Genomic DNA, 13,456 nt, shown 5'->3' on the forward strand with positions numbered 1-13,456 from the left:
ATTCCAGCAAGCACGGGTTTGTTCCAATGCTCAAAACTAGTTCATAAGCACTCATGAACGTCGCAAAAAACCTTTGCTATGTCTAATACCATTTAGACAATCTACACACCGATTCATGACAATCTTCATTCATATCTAGTTCCAACATATGAGCGATTGTGGACAATTTGAATAATTCGATTATTCATAATAAACTCAATTATTCTGGAAGTCAAAACATGCAAAGTGAAACAATAGTTAAACAATTAACATAAGATAGTAACATTACTCATAAATAAAACTCCTTTATTTAATCGTCAAATGTTAATTACATTTATCTATTACACGTTTCTAATACTATTATCTAATCTATGCTAATATCATCCTTCAGCCCAATACTCCTAGCATGATGCAAGTGCTTAACCCTGCTCAGTCCCTTCGTAAGCGGATCTGCTGGGTTATCTTCCGATGATATCCTCTTCACTACGAGTTGTCCTTCTTCTACACAATGTCTAATAAAGTGATATTTTCTGTCGATATGTCTAGATCTACCATGATCCCTCGGTTCCTTCGTCAAGGCAACCGCTCCTTCATTATCATAGAAAATCTCCATGGGCTCCTTTATGGCAGGTACAACTCCAAGATCACCGATGAAGTTCTTCAGCCATATTGCCTCCTTCAACGCTTCGCTCGCTGCAATGTATTTTGATTCGCACATTGAATCAGCTACAGTTTCCTGCTTGGAACTTTTCCAAGTCATTGCTCCTCCATTCATGGTAAAGACCCATCCCGACTGCGAACAGTAGTTGTCCCTGTCAGTCTGAAAGCTGGCGTCACTATACCCTCGCACCTTCAAGTCATCACTCCCTCCGAGGACTAAGAACCACTCCTTCGTCCTCCGAAGGTACTTAAGGATATTCTTCACCGCAATCCAATGAGCTCTGCCAGGGTTCCCTTGATATCTACTAACCATGCTCAAAGCAAAGGCTACATCAGGGCGAGTATAAGTCATAGCATACATGATTGAGCCAACTGCGGAAGCGTATGGTACTCGGCTCATTTATGCTATTTCAGCTTCGGTACTCGGACTTTGAGTCTTACTCAACTTGGCATTACTTTGTATCGGTAATTCTCCCTTCTTCGAGTTTTCCATACTAAAATGTTTTAGTACCTTCTCTAATTAAGTGTTCTGACTAAGTCCTATTAGTCTCTTACTTCTCTCCCTTACTATCCTTATTCCCAAAATATAGGAAGCCTCTCCGAGGTCCTTCATAGCGAATCACTTCCCGAGCCAGGACTTAACTTCCTGCAGATTCGGGATGTCGTTTCCTATGAGTAATATGTCATCGACATATAGAACGAGGAAACTTACTATACTCCCACTGGCTTTGACATATACACATGATTCATCTTCGCTTCGTACAAATCCAAACTCTTTGACTTTCTCATCGAAGCAAAGATTCCATCTGCGAGATGCTTGCTTAAGTCCATAAATGGACTTCTCAAGCTTACACACTCTATTTGGATGCTTCGGATCCACAAACCCCTCTGGCTGAGCCATGTAAACATCCTCAGCCAACTTCCCATTAAGGAAAGCGGTCTTGACATCCATTTGCCAAATCTCATAATCATGAAATGCGGCAATCGCTAGCATCACTCTAATAGATTTTATCTTCGCAACTGGTGAGAAGGTCTCATCATAGTCAACTCCGGGAGTTTGAGTAAAGCCCTTCGCGACCAATCGCGCTTTATATGTGTGTACGTTTCCATCCACGTCGGTTTTCTTCTTGAAGATCCATTTGCACCCAACGGTCTTACGTCCGGGCACATAATCAACCAAATTCCAAACTTGGTTATCATACATGGATTGGATCTCGCTATCCATTGCCTCTTTCCATTTCACTGACTCCGGGCCTGCCATGGCTTCCTTATAGCTATTAGGTTCATCAAGATTTATTAGTGTACCATCACTAATATACGTATCCCCTTCGGTAGTAATATGAAAACCATAAAACTGGGGTTGAACTCTAACTCTATCGGAATGCCTAAGAGGTAGGGACTCGTCAATCGGTTCAACCGGAGTTTCCTCCTCGGGTTGAGTGCCAGCGGTAGAGGTTCCTTCATCTATCGACTCTTGAATCTCTTCAAGTTCGATTTGCCTCCTACTGTCTCCTTGGCCTATGAGTTCTCGCTCTCGGAAAACCCCTCTCATTGCAACAAAGACAACATTGTCCTTCGGTCTATAGAAGAGATATCCAAAGGATTTCTGCGGGTAGCCGATGAAAATACATCGCTCACTACGAGGTTCGAGCTTGTCATGAGTATCTCGTCTTATGAAAGCCTCGCAACCCCAAACCTTGATATGTGCCAACGAGGGAGCTTTCCCTGTCCACATCTCGTGAGGTGTTTTGGCAACCTTCTTAGTAGGGACTCGGTTAAGGATATTGGCGGCAGTCTCTAAGGCATACCCCCAAAAAGAGATAGGTAGTGAAGCACGACTCATCGTAGAGCGAACCATATCCAATAAGTTTCGATTACGCCTTTCTGCCACACCATTCAATTGTGGTGTCCTAGGTGGCGTCAATTGTGAAACTATTCCACACTCCTTGAGATAATCGTGGAATTCAAGACTTAGGTACTCTCCTCCTCGATCGGATCGAAGCGTCTTGATTTTCCTGCCCAATTGATTCTCCACTTCATTCATGAACTCTTTGAACTTTTCAAAAGTTTCTGACTTTTGCTTGATCAAATAGATATACCCATATCTACTATAGTCATCGGTAAAAGTCACGTAGAAGCGGTTCCTATCCTTTTATGGTTGATCTAAACGGTCCACATACATCGGTACGTATTAGGTCCAATAGACCCTCACCCCTTTCACACGTACTCGTGATGGGTGACTTAGTCATCGTTCCAAGTAAACAAGATTCGCATGTGTCGTCTTCCCTAAGGTCGAATGACTCCAACACTCCATCCTTTTGGAGTTGGGCTATGCGTTTCTTGTTGACATGTCCAAGACGACAATGCCACAAGGATGCTCTATCCATACTATTGGAAGAATCTATGTTCAAAACATCATTTCCTAAGTTATCAACAATCATAACAGTTTCATATATTCCATTACATGGTATAGCTTCAAAATAAAAGACACCATTTAGATAAGCTAAAATAGAACCATTCTCATTATTAAAAGAAAATCTAAAACGTTGTCTAAACAAACCATGAAGTAAAATGATGTTTCTAGCCATTTCTGGTGAATAGCAACAATTGTTCAAATCTAAACTTAAACCATTCCTAAGCACTAAAGAATACACTCCAATCTTGGTCACAGGCGAAGATCTTCTGTTCCCCATGATTAGATTTATTCTTCCAACCTCCACATCCCTATTTCTTCTTAGTCCCTGCACATTAGAACAAATGTGGTAACCACAACCGGTATCAAAAACCCAAGAAATAGCATGAGATGAATCGTTAGATTTAATTGTGTATATACTTGCGAAAGACGGCTTGATCTTTCCTTCCTTGATGGCTTGCAGGTACTCTGGGTAGCTTCTCTTCCAATGTCCTATCTTGTGGCAGTGGTGACACTCTGCCTCCTTTGGGTTGGGTCAGGGCTTAACAGGATCAACTTTGGTCCCACTAGAAGAGGCACCATCTCGGGCTTTAACCTTACGATAGTTCTTAGACGAATCCTTCCTCTTCTTTCCCTTTCCTTGTCCAATGGACAAGACAGGAGCAGCGGGCGGATTAGGAGTTGGTGCAACAAACTTGTCCTTGAAGTTGCTCTCAGCGACCCTCAAGAGACCTTGGAGTTTGCTTAGGGTGACCTCCTCTTTGTTCATGTGGTAGGTCATCCTAAATTGATTGTAGCTTGGAGGCAAAGAGTGAAGCACCATGTCGATCGCCAAGTCTTCCCCAAAGTCAACATTCAACTTGCGAAGACGGTCGACATACCTTTGCATCTTTTGCAGGTGCACGGTAAGAGACTCTCCAAGACCCATCTTAGCGGAAATCATGTTAGTGAAAATCTCATAACGCTCTTGTCTCGCGTTTTGGTGGTATCTCTCCAATAAGTCTTGATGCATCTCGTACGGGTATATGTCCTCATAAGACTTTTGGAATTCGGAGTTCATAGTGGCTATCATGATGCAATGTACCTTCGTTGCATCGCGCTCATGAGTTTCAAAAGCGGTCATTTCTGCCGGAGTAGCGATTTCAGGGTTGATTTTCTCGAGCTTCTCATCGAGGACATACTCCTTATCCTCATAGCGAGCAATAGTGCGAATGTATCTTATCCATTCGCTAAATTTCGTCCCATCGAAGGTGATGTTTTGACAAAGGCTCATCAATGTGAAAGAACTAGCAGCAGCGTTGTTCGCGTTCGACATCTACAAATAGAAAGGACAAAGATAGATTAGAATATGAATCCCTAATTATCATCCAATAAGAAAATTAGGGCTAGGATCCAACAACAATATTTACATATTAGAAAAGGGATGCCGTAATCTAACATGCAAATAATATGAAGGTAAGTGAATGATGATTCACTAATTCTCCACCATAAAAACATAACTTTAAGTCCTAAATGTATTGAGAATGCCTAGGTTCGGATGAGATTCATTGAAACTATTCAATGGCATGTTTAAATCTCGATATGCCCCTCTTGTTTGTGACGAGGATACCGAGGATCACAAAGCGGGTGTGAATTACCATGCAAATTCACATGGTGCCTTCATTGTAACGATCACCTATTCGATGTGTCAGTAAACCACACACGCTCCATCGAACTATGATAAACAATGAATCACCCTTTGCCTCCTTCGCTTAGAATCAATTGGTGTGCCGGTAAACCACACACGCTCCACTAACTTCTTAGCAAGGTGCAAAGTGCAATTTCATGGGACTACATCAATTCACTTTTCCTAAAGTAACTAAGATTGGGAAATTTTAAAAAACATGTAGTTACTTTGTATTTCATATTATACTTTTAATGAGAGGATGAGGTTGCCCTATCCTACCCGTTCGGCTAACGACCCTCCACCGATCAAGCAAGCAGTGGGTGTGAGTGTATACCCATTAAGCGCCATTTTATAGGCCGCAACCTTATACCCACCTTATAGATCGGCTTTGTGAATGAGGCCTACTAACGGTAAGACTAGCATTTTAGTTATACATACATACATATATATATATATATATATATATATATATATATATATATATATATATATATATATATATATTAATCATGTAATATTATATTAGTATAGGGTTGTATTTTAAACTTTTAAAAATCCAAGGTTTGAAATTTAAATTGTCTAAATTAAAACTTTTAATCACAAAACATAAATTTCAAAACTTGAGGACAAGTTTTAAACATTTAAAACATGGAGGATCAAATAGCAAATAATCTCAATTAACAATTAATTTCATAATTATCCATATTTGATTTATTTAATGATTTCTTGCAAGATAATTACCAATTTAATCAAAATAATTAATTAATTATCACATAAGGAAATTAAATATTTTATTAGTTGATAAATATCTTTAATTAGATCAAGATTATAGTCATATATATCAGAAAATCGGATTAAGGTTGATCTAATATGATAAAGGGAAGTTTCCATAAGATAAATATGAAAAAAAAATCCCGAATCTGGCCCTTCCTGACGCTCGAACTCGTCGAGTTCCCAACTGGACTCGTCGAGTCAGGCCAACTCGTCGAGACCACCATGGGACTCGTCGAGTTCATGACACAGAAACACAAAATTCGAAATTTGCAAACAAGATTCAAACAAACAAGCAACAATTTAATAGAAACCAATCTAGGCTCTGATACCACTGATGGGTTTTAGCCATAAGAACTTTCCTATGTGCGCATGAAAAACCCTAATGCTTGGATCTAGGCTTTCTAATTAAACATGCTTTGAATCCAAGACTTCTAATAACTAATTAGGTATTATAACAATACAAAATCAGATCTAGAAGTTTACCTTTGAATCTCTTGTTTGATCTTGTTGTCTTGGAGCTCTAGAGTCACAATTGTCACTCCTCTAATGGCTTACAAACACCAATTAGCAAGGAGGATGATTTGAGAGAGAGGTTAGGAAAAAATCGGCCAGGGGTTCTCTTTTTTTGAAGTGATGCCGATTTCCCTTGCTCAAGGGATCTATTTATACTTGTAAACTCCTTAGGGTTTCACCTTTAAACCCTAGTTGGATAATCTTTCCTTAAAGCAATCCAAATCCTTTCCTTAGATAAGCCTTGGACGATTTTGAGCTATCCTAAGCCCTAGAATCCGTCCATCCCTTATCCCTTAAGGATTTACAGTCTAAAGTGTAACTATCAAACAATTGACAGTTTATACCCTCTTATTTAATTAATCTCTTTAACTCACCAAATTAATACTAATTAATTTATGACTTATATTAATCAAATAACAATATTATTATTCCTTATATTATTCTCATAATATATTAATAATATTTGTTTTCTCATAATAAATTATCCTATCAAGTTGCTATGGTGAAGGCAACCCAAAAGGACCATGCACAATCGGGTCAAATACTTGCCTAATATAATTGCAGCCTTAGACACTATGCCAACAATTAAGTGCTTAATAATCCGATCCAGAAGCTACAAATCCAGATCCTAAGCTTAATCCATGACTTAAGCCATAAAGTTGCCTACTTGATGGCTTACAAGTCTCATAAAGGCTCAAACTTCCACAAATAACATTCTACTTCCATAAAGCTAACTAGTTCTCATGCATGGTTCCATATAAGCCTCAAAGATCGAAACTTTACTGCTATGGGGACACTTGATCTTCAAGGATAGCAATCCCAAGCTCCAAAAACGAAGTTGCAAGATAAAGGTCGTTCCTTTGGACCTAAAAGGTCCAAACTTCCAAAAACTCCAAGATCTAAACTTACAAGAGGAAAGTTGGATGCTTTATGCCTCTTTTGAATGCCAAATGAAGGAATGATCCTAGATCTATGAGCTCAAGATGCTCAAGTTCTTCTTCTTCCACTTCTCTTCTTCTCCTTCTTCATAAAAATAAGCTCAAAGATCAAACACACACAAGCAAGGAGCAAAGGGGGACGAACTAGGGTTTCTCTGGAGTGAATGATAAGTGAGGAGGCCAAATGGGAGGCTATAATGGGGTTTAAATACGCCTCAACCCTTAAGATTAGGGTTTGCCACCTGGTCGCGTACGCTGGGAGTACCATAAGGTACGTTGCGCGTACGCTCAGCCTCCCCGCGTTTCATTTAAGCAGTACGCCCATGTAACAAATCGTTATTTCAAACTTATGTAATAGTGTAGGTCAAATTGTACTTCTTTTTAATTAAATAAAGAGAAATTTTGGCATACTATGTATATTTACATAATTGACCCTCAAAAATAAATTATTAAATAATCTCAATTGGGTTAAACCAAGTGATAGAGATTGTAACAAGGTTTCCAAAAATATAAAGAACACTAAAATCCGAGTTATAACGAAGAAGTTATGACCAATCGAAAATCCGCGACAAAATCGGCAAAACACTGTTCAGTGTAAAAACTGAATTTTTGATAAAAGGCTTTCTAGCCTTAACAATCTAAATGAAAGTTATAGTTTTTGTTAAACCGAGAACTTTCATAAAAAGAACGTCAAAATCTGACTTCGTATGAGGAAGTTATGATTTTTCGAAGTTTCAGTATAGCAGTGTACAGCTAAAAACTTGAAATAAAGATCGAGTGGTTTTTAGCCGACACAACCTAAACGAGAATTGAAGGTCTCGTCATTAGTAGTACAACGATAAAAAGAGAGACAAAAACGGACGTCGTATGAAAAAGTTATGAATTTATAACGGATTCACGTCCCGATCTGTTTAAAATAATAATATAAAAAAATAAAGTCAAAATTTGCCGACGAAGTCTAAATGAAAGTCGTAGATTATAATTTTAGCTACGCGTGCATATAAAGAACGTCAAAAACAGAGTTCGTATGCAAAAGTTATGAATTTTACAAGTTTTGGCAAAAAAAATAAAGAAAAATAGAAATACCCGGGAAAATTCGCATGAACAGTCCCGCCACGTCACCCTTCGCATGCGAGCCTCCATGTGTTGGCTGCTGAGTGGACCGAAGTCTCGCGTGTCACCACCTGATTCGGCCACCTCTGCGGTCCAATCCCACTCGGACAGCCTCGCAAGGAGACACACCGGGGATGCTCCTCTCACACGCCTCGCACCACCCTCGGACACCCCTTCGCACGTGGCTTCTTTGCATTGGACCGAGGGCTAGACCAATCCGAGCCTACCACCTCCAAACCGAAGCTGCTTCCCTTTGCAGAATGTCAGCCTCGCATAGCCTCGCACAAGCTTCAGATCCGAGGCTTCGGCCTATATAAGGCATGCGAGGGTTTCCGGATTTTTTACACTTTTCACCCCAAATTTTACTCTCTTTCACTTTTTCCACACCCTTAAGCTTATATACAACCCTTAAAGCCCCGGTATGAAGACTCGAGCCCGAAGTAAGCCGTGAAGCCCCGAAACTCTCGAGAATTCATCCTCTCTCCTGTCAAAACTCTGCCCGATTTGAGCCGGTTTCTCGACAAATAAACTCCTTTTCGTGAAACGAAACCCTGTCCGAATTACCACCTACCAAGGGAGTTCATACCCCCGTATTTTCATAATTTCTATTGTTTTAAGGGGGGGGGGGGGGGGAATACAAGTATAACACAACAACTTTGTGTTATAAATAAATGATTTCAAATCACGATAAAATGATTTTAAGGCATCAAAAATACTTCAAATATTGAACTCTTTTATAAACTTATATTTTTCCCAAATATACATATTTGTATATATAATTTAATATAAATAAGATTTAAAAACCTTAGGACTAATAATTCATTCTAGGTCCTTTTCCTTGTTTGGATGTGGACTTGTAGTACCAGTTATTTGTCCGAAGGTCGTTCAAATTTTACTTATATTTAAAATTGTATATGTATATAAAATTAAAAGTTATTTCATCAGCTTAATAACCCTTTGTAACATGTTGAGCAAAGGATTACATACAAAAATAGTTAGTTACCAATTCATAAAGTACATATAAATTATAATAGGTATAATTTATGATACATAGAGCGATAATTCATATGAATACACTGCTTTACATGCAACAAGGGTTTTAATTCAAAACAAATCAAGGGTTTACACTTATCAAATACATGTTCAGGATACTAAGTCAAGAACATACTGTCAATCATTTATTTCAGAATGATTGGGTTTTCATAACTAATATACATGTAACGTTTATATGCTTTTTATGAGACATTCAATTCAGGTTGTTTAGATTCAGTTTAGACAACCAAGGTAAAGCCCTGACATTATAACCAGAATCTCCAGTCCGGGGATCGAAACAAGTTGTGTGTAGATCTATATCGGGATTGACAACCCCGCACTCAGGCTGCTAGCTACAGACATACACGCCAATGAGTGGCAATTGTTATCAACAGTTTAAGCGCTCATCATGCGTTTGTTTCAGGCATTCATGTCTTAGTATGGTTATAATAACTCATTAAAAAGATATTAACAACACGTTAGTGTATAAACAACTAAACGTAAGTATATCTTCAAAGTACTAGTTTACAAAATGCAAAGTACAATGCTATACTATAGTTTTCAATAATAGCTGGTGAAGCCAGGTACACTCTCAAATACAAGTTTTACAAATACAATGGTTTACAAATAAGACGGTTTTATGGGAATAAAATTACTTTTCACACACCACAGAAAATATGGGATTTTCTAGGAGTGTTTTCGTATTTAAAATACAAATACACCCATTCAAACATAAAGACTTATGTACTCACTCAACTTATTGTTGATACTCTCTTTTCAAATTACTTGTATTCTCAGGGAAATAATAACAGGTACTCCCCGAGCTTTTTGAGAAGATGGAGCCATTATGAGTCTTATCTTCTTCTTTTTGATAACTAGTTTGGTTTCAATATACAATGATTAAACACATGTAAATATTATACTTTTAAATACAATGTTTGTTTGTACTTTGATTACTATGATGCATGTGTTGTAATACTACAAATGAAGTCCTCCACCCCCGGACGTTTCCGTCGTCTGGTTTGGGGGTGTGACAGCCCAGCGTACAATGGGTTACTCCCCGCGTACGGCTTATGGGCTGCTTACGCCTCGGCCCAAAATAAAAGCCCACACTCAAGAACAATTCAATTACAGCCCAAAATAAACTGAGGAATTAAATAAATTTATACCTCGGAAACGATCGTTACAAATCTCCCCCAATTGAATCAGACTTCGTCCTCGAAGTCTGCTGCTACTGATTCTGAAAATAACTCCGGGTAATGCTCGTGCATCTCCTCCTCTGATTCCCACGTCCACTATGAACCCTTCCGGTGCTGCTACTGCACCTTCACTAGCTGAATTACCTTGTTCCTCAAGTTCTTTGTCTTCTGGTCCATAATCGCGACTGGTCTCTCAATATAATTCAGGCTGCTATCAACCTGAATATCCTCTAAGGGAACAACTGCTGACTCATCCACCAAACACTTCCTCAACTGGGAAACATGGAAAGTGTTGTGGATCTGGCTAAGCTCTACTGGGAGATCCAACCAATAAGCAACCTGACCCACCCGGGCCAAAACCCTAAAAGGACCAATGAACCTGGGGCCCAACTTGCCCCTCTTCCGAAACCTGATGACACCCTTCCAGGGTGATACCTTCAGGAGGACCATGTCGCCTACCTGAAACTCCAAGTATGATCGCCTCGTGTTGGCGTAAGTCTTCTGCCGACTCTGCGCAGTCTGCAGCCTATTGCGTACCTGCTGGATCAACTATGTCGTCTTGAGCACCATTTCGGTGCTCCCAATGACACGCTGACCGACCTCGCCCCAACAAATCAGGGTCCTACACTTCCTCCCATAGAGCATCTCGAAGGGAGGGCGGTCAATACTCGCATGGTAACTATTTTTATACGAAAATTTCGCTAACAGAAGATACGTATCCCAATTGCCACCGAAATCTAGGACACATGCCCAGAGCATGTCCTCAAGGGTCTGAATCGTCCTCTCGCTCTGTCCGTCCGTCTGAGGGTGGAAAGCGGTGCTGAAATGGAGACGAGTACCCATCTCATCATGAAACCGCTTCCAAAATCTGGAAGTAAAACGAACATCTCGGTCTGACACCACTGAAACAGGAACCCCATGTCGTGCCACCACCTCTCGCACATAAATATCGGCTAGCTTCTCAGCCGATATGCTCTCCTGGATCGGTATAAAATGAGCACTCTTCGTGAGCCGATCCACTATAACCCAAATCGTGTCCACTCCTCATGCGGTCGTGGGAAGCTTAGTGATGAAATCCATGGTGATATCCTCCCATTTCCACACAGAAATGTCTAACGGTTGCATCTTGTCGTGAGGTATATGGTGCTCCGCCTTAACCTTCCTGCAGGTCAGGCATCTTTCCACATACCAGGCCACATCCTGCTTCATGCAGGGCTACCAATAATCGGGTCTAAGATGTCTATACATCTTTGTTGCCCCTGGATGGATGGAGAATCGAGACTTATGAGTCTCGTCTATCAGCACTTGCCGTACTCCGCCCCAGTACGACATCCAGTCCCTCCCATGAAGGGTCACAATCCTCGACTATCATAGTCAAAGGAAGCTACTCGGCCCACGATCCTCTCACACTTCTACCTTTCCTCCTTGAGGCCCTCGGCCTGTGCCTCTTTAATTTTCTCCAGCAATGGAGTAATCACTGTCATCCTCAAACAAATGTCTCTGATCGGGGCTGCTGCTGCCTTGCGGCTCAGGGTGTCGGCCACTACGTTGGCCTTCCCTGGGTGATAAAAGATCTCACAATCGTAATCCTTCAGCACATCTAACCATCGCCTCTGCCTCATGTTCAGATTCGGCTGGTCCATGAGGTACCTCAAGCTCTTGTGATCCGTGTAAACGGTACAACGGACCCCATAGAGGTAATGTCTCCAAATCTTAAGGGCAAACACCACTACCCCCAACTCTAAATCATGCGTAGGATAGTTAGCCTCGTGAGGCTTCAACTGTCTCGAGGCGTAAGCTATCGCACGGCCTCGCTGCATCAACACTACTCCCATACCCGCGATCGAAGCATCACAGTAGACTACAAAATCCTCTACTCCTTCTAGGAGGGTAAGAATCGGTGCCTCGCACAATTTTTGCCTGAGGGTCTCGAATGTTGCCTGCTGCTCAGGCCCCCAGTGAAATACCACCGACTTCTTAGTCAGTCGGGTGAGCGATACAACTATCTTGGAGAAATCCTGGATGAATCTCCTGTAGTACCCTGCTAAACCTAGGAAGCTCCTAATCTCAAATGGAGATCTCGAGACTTCCTACTGCATCACGGACTCTATCTTGGCCGGATCTACCAAAATACCCTTCTGGTTAATGAGATGACCAAGGAACTGCACCTCGCGCAACCAGAACTCGCACTCGGAGAATTTTGTGAAAAGTCTCTCTTTCCTCAAAATCTCTAGCACCTCCCTCAGGTGCTCCTCGTGCTGCCCCTGAGTCTTGGAATACACCAAGATATCATCTATGAATACTATCACAGACCGATCCAGCATCGGCCTACACACGCGGTTCATGAGATCCATGAACGCGGCTGGAGCGTTGGTGAGCCCAAACGGCATCACCACGAACTCATAATGACTATACCGGGTCCTGAAAGCAGTCTTCTGCACATCCTCACCTCTGACTCGCATCTGATAATACCCGGAGCGTAGATTGATCTTGGAAAACCATGACGCTCCCTGCAATTGATCAAATAAATCATCTATCCTCAGAAGTGGGTAACGGTTCTTCACCTTTACCTTATTCAGCTCCCGGTAATCTATACACATACGGTGTGACCCGTCCTTTTTCTTCACAAACAAAATCGGCGCACCCCAAGGCAAACTGCTCGGCCTGATAAAACCCTTGTCTAGCAGCTCTTGCAGCTGCGTAGATAACTCCTACATCTCTGGAGGAGCCAACCGATATGGTTCCTTGGCTATCGGAGCCGCACCAGGGATCAGGTCAATCCTAAACTCGACCTGCCTCTCGGGAGGTATTCCAGGCAATTCCTCTGGAAATACATCCGGGTAGTCTCGCGCTACCGGAACATCATCAATCGACATCCTGCCCTTCTCCCGAGCATCTATAACATAGGCAACATAACCGACACAACCCTGCTGGAAATAGCGCCTTGCTCTCGCCGTTGAACATAAAACTGGTCCACGCTATGGTCTCTCAACCTGAATCACTAACTCTCCCCCACTGGGAGTGCAAACCCTCACCAATTGCAGCTCACAATCTATCATCGCCCCATTAGGGCTCAGCCAATCCATGCCCACTATGACTTTATTCCCTCGCAGAGGAATAGGGACCAAGTCCACCGGAAACTGCTCATCGAACAATTGTAGAGAACATC

Source organism: Lactuca sativa, chromosome 3, assembly GCF_002870075.4.
Source record: "Lactuca sativa cultivar Salinas chromosome 3, Lsat_Salinas_v11, whole genome shotgun sequence".
NCBI lineage: Eukaryota > Viridiplantae > Streptophyta > Magnoliopsida > Asterales > Asteraceae > Lactuca > Lactuca sativa.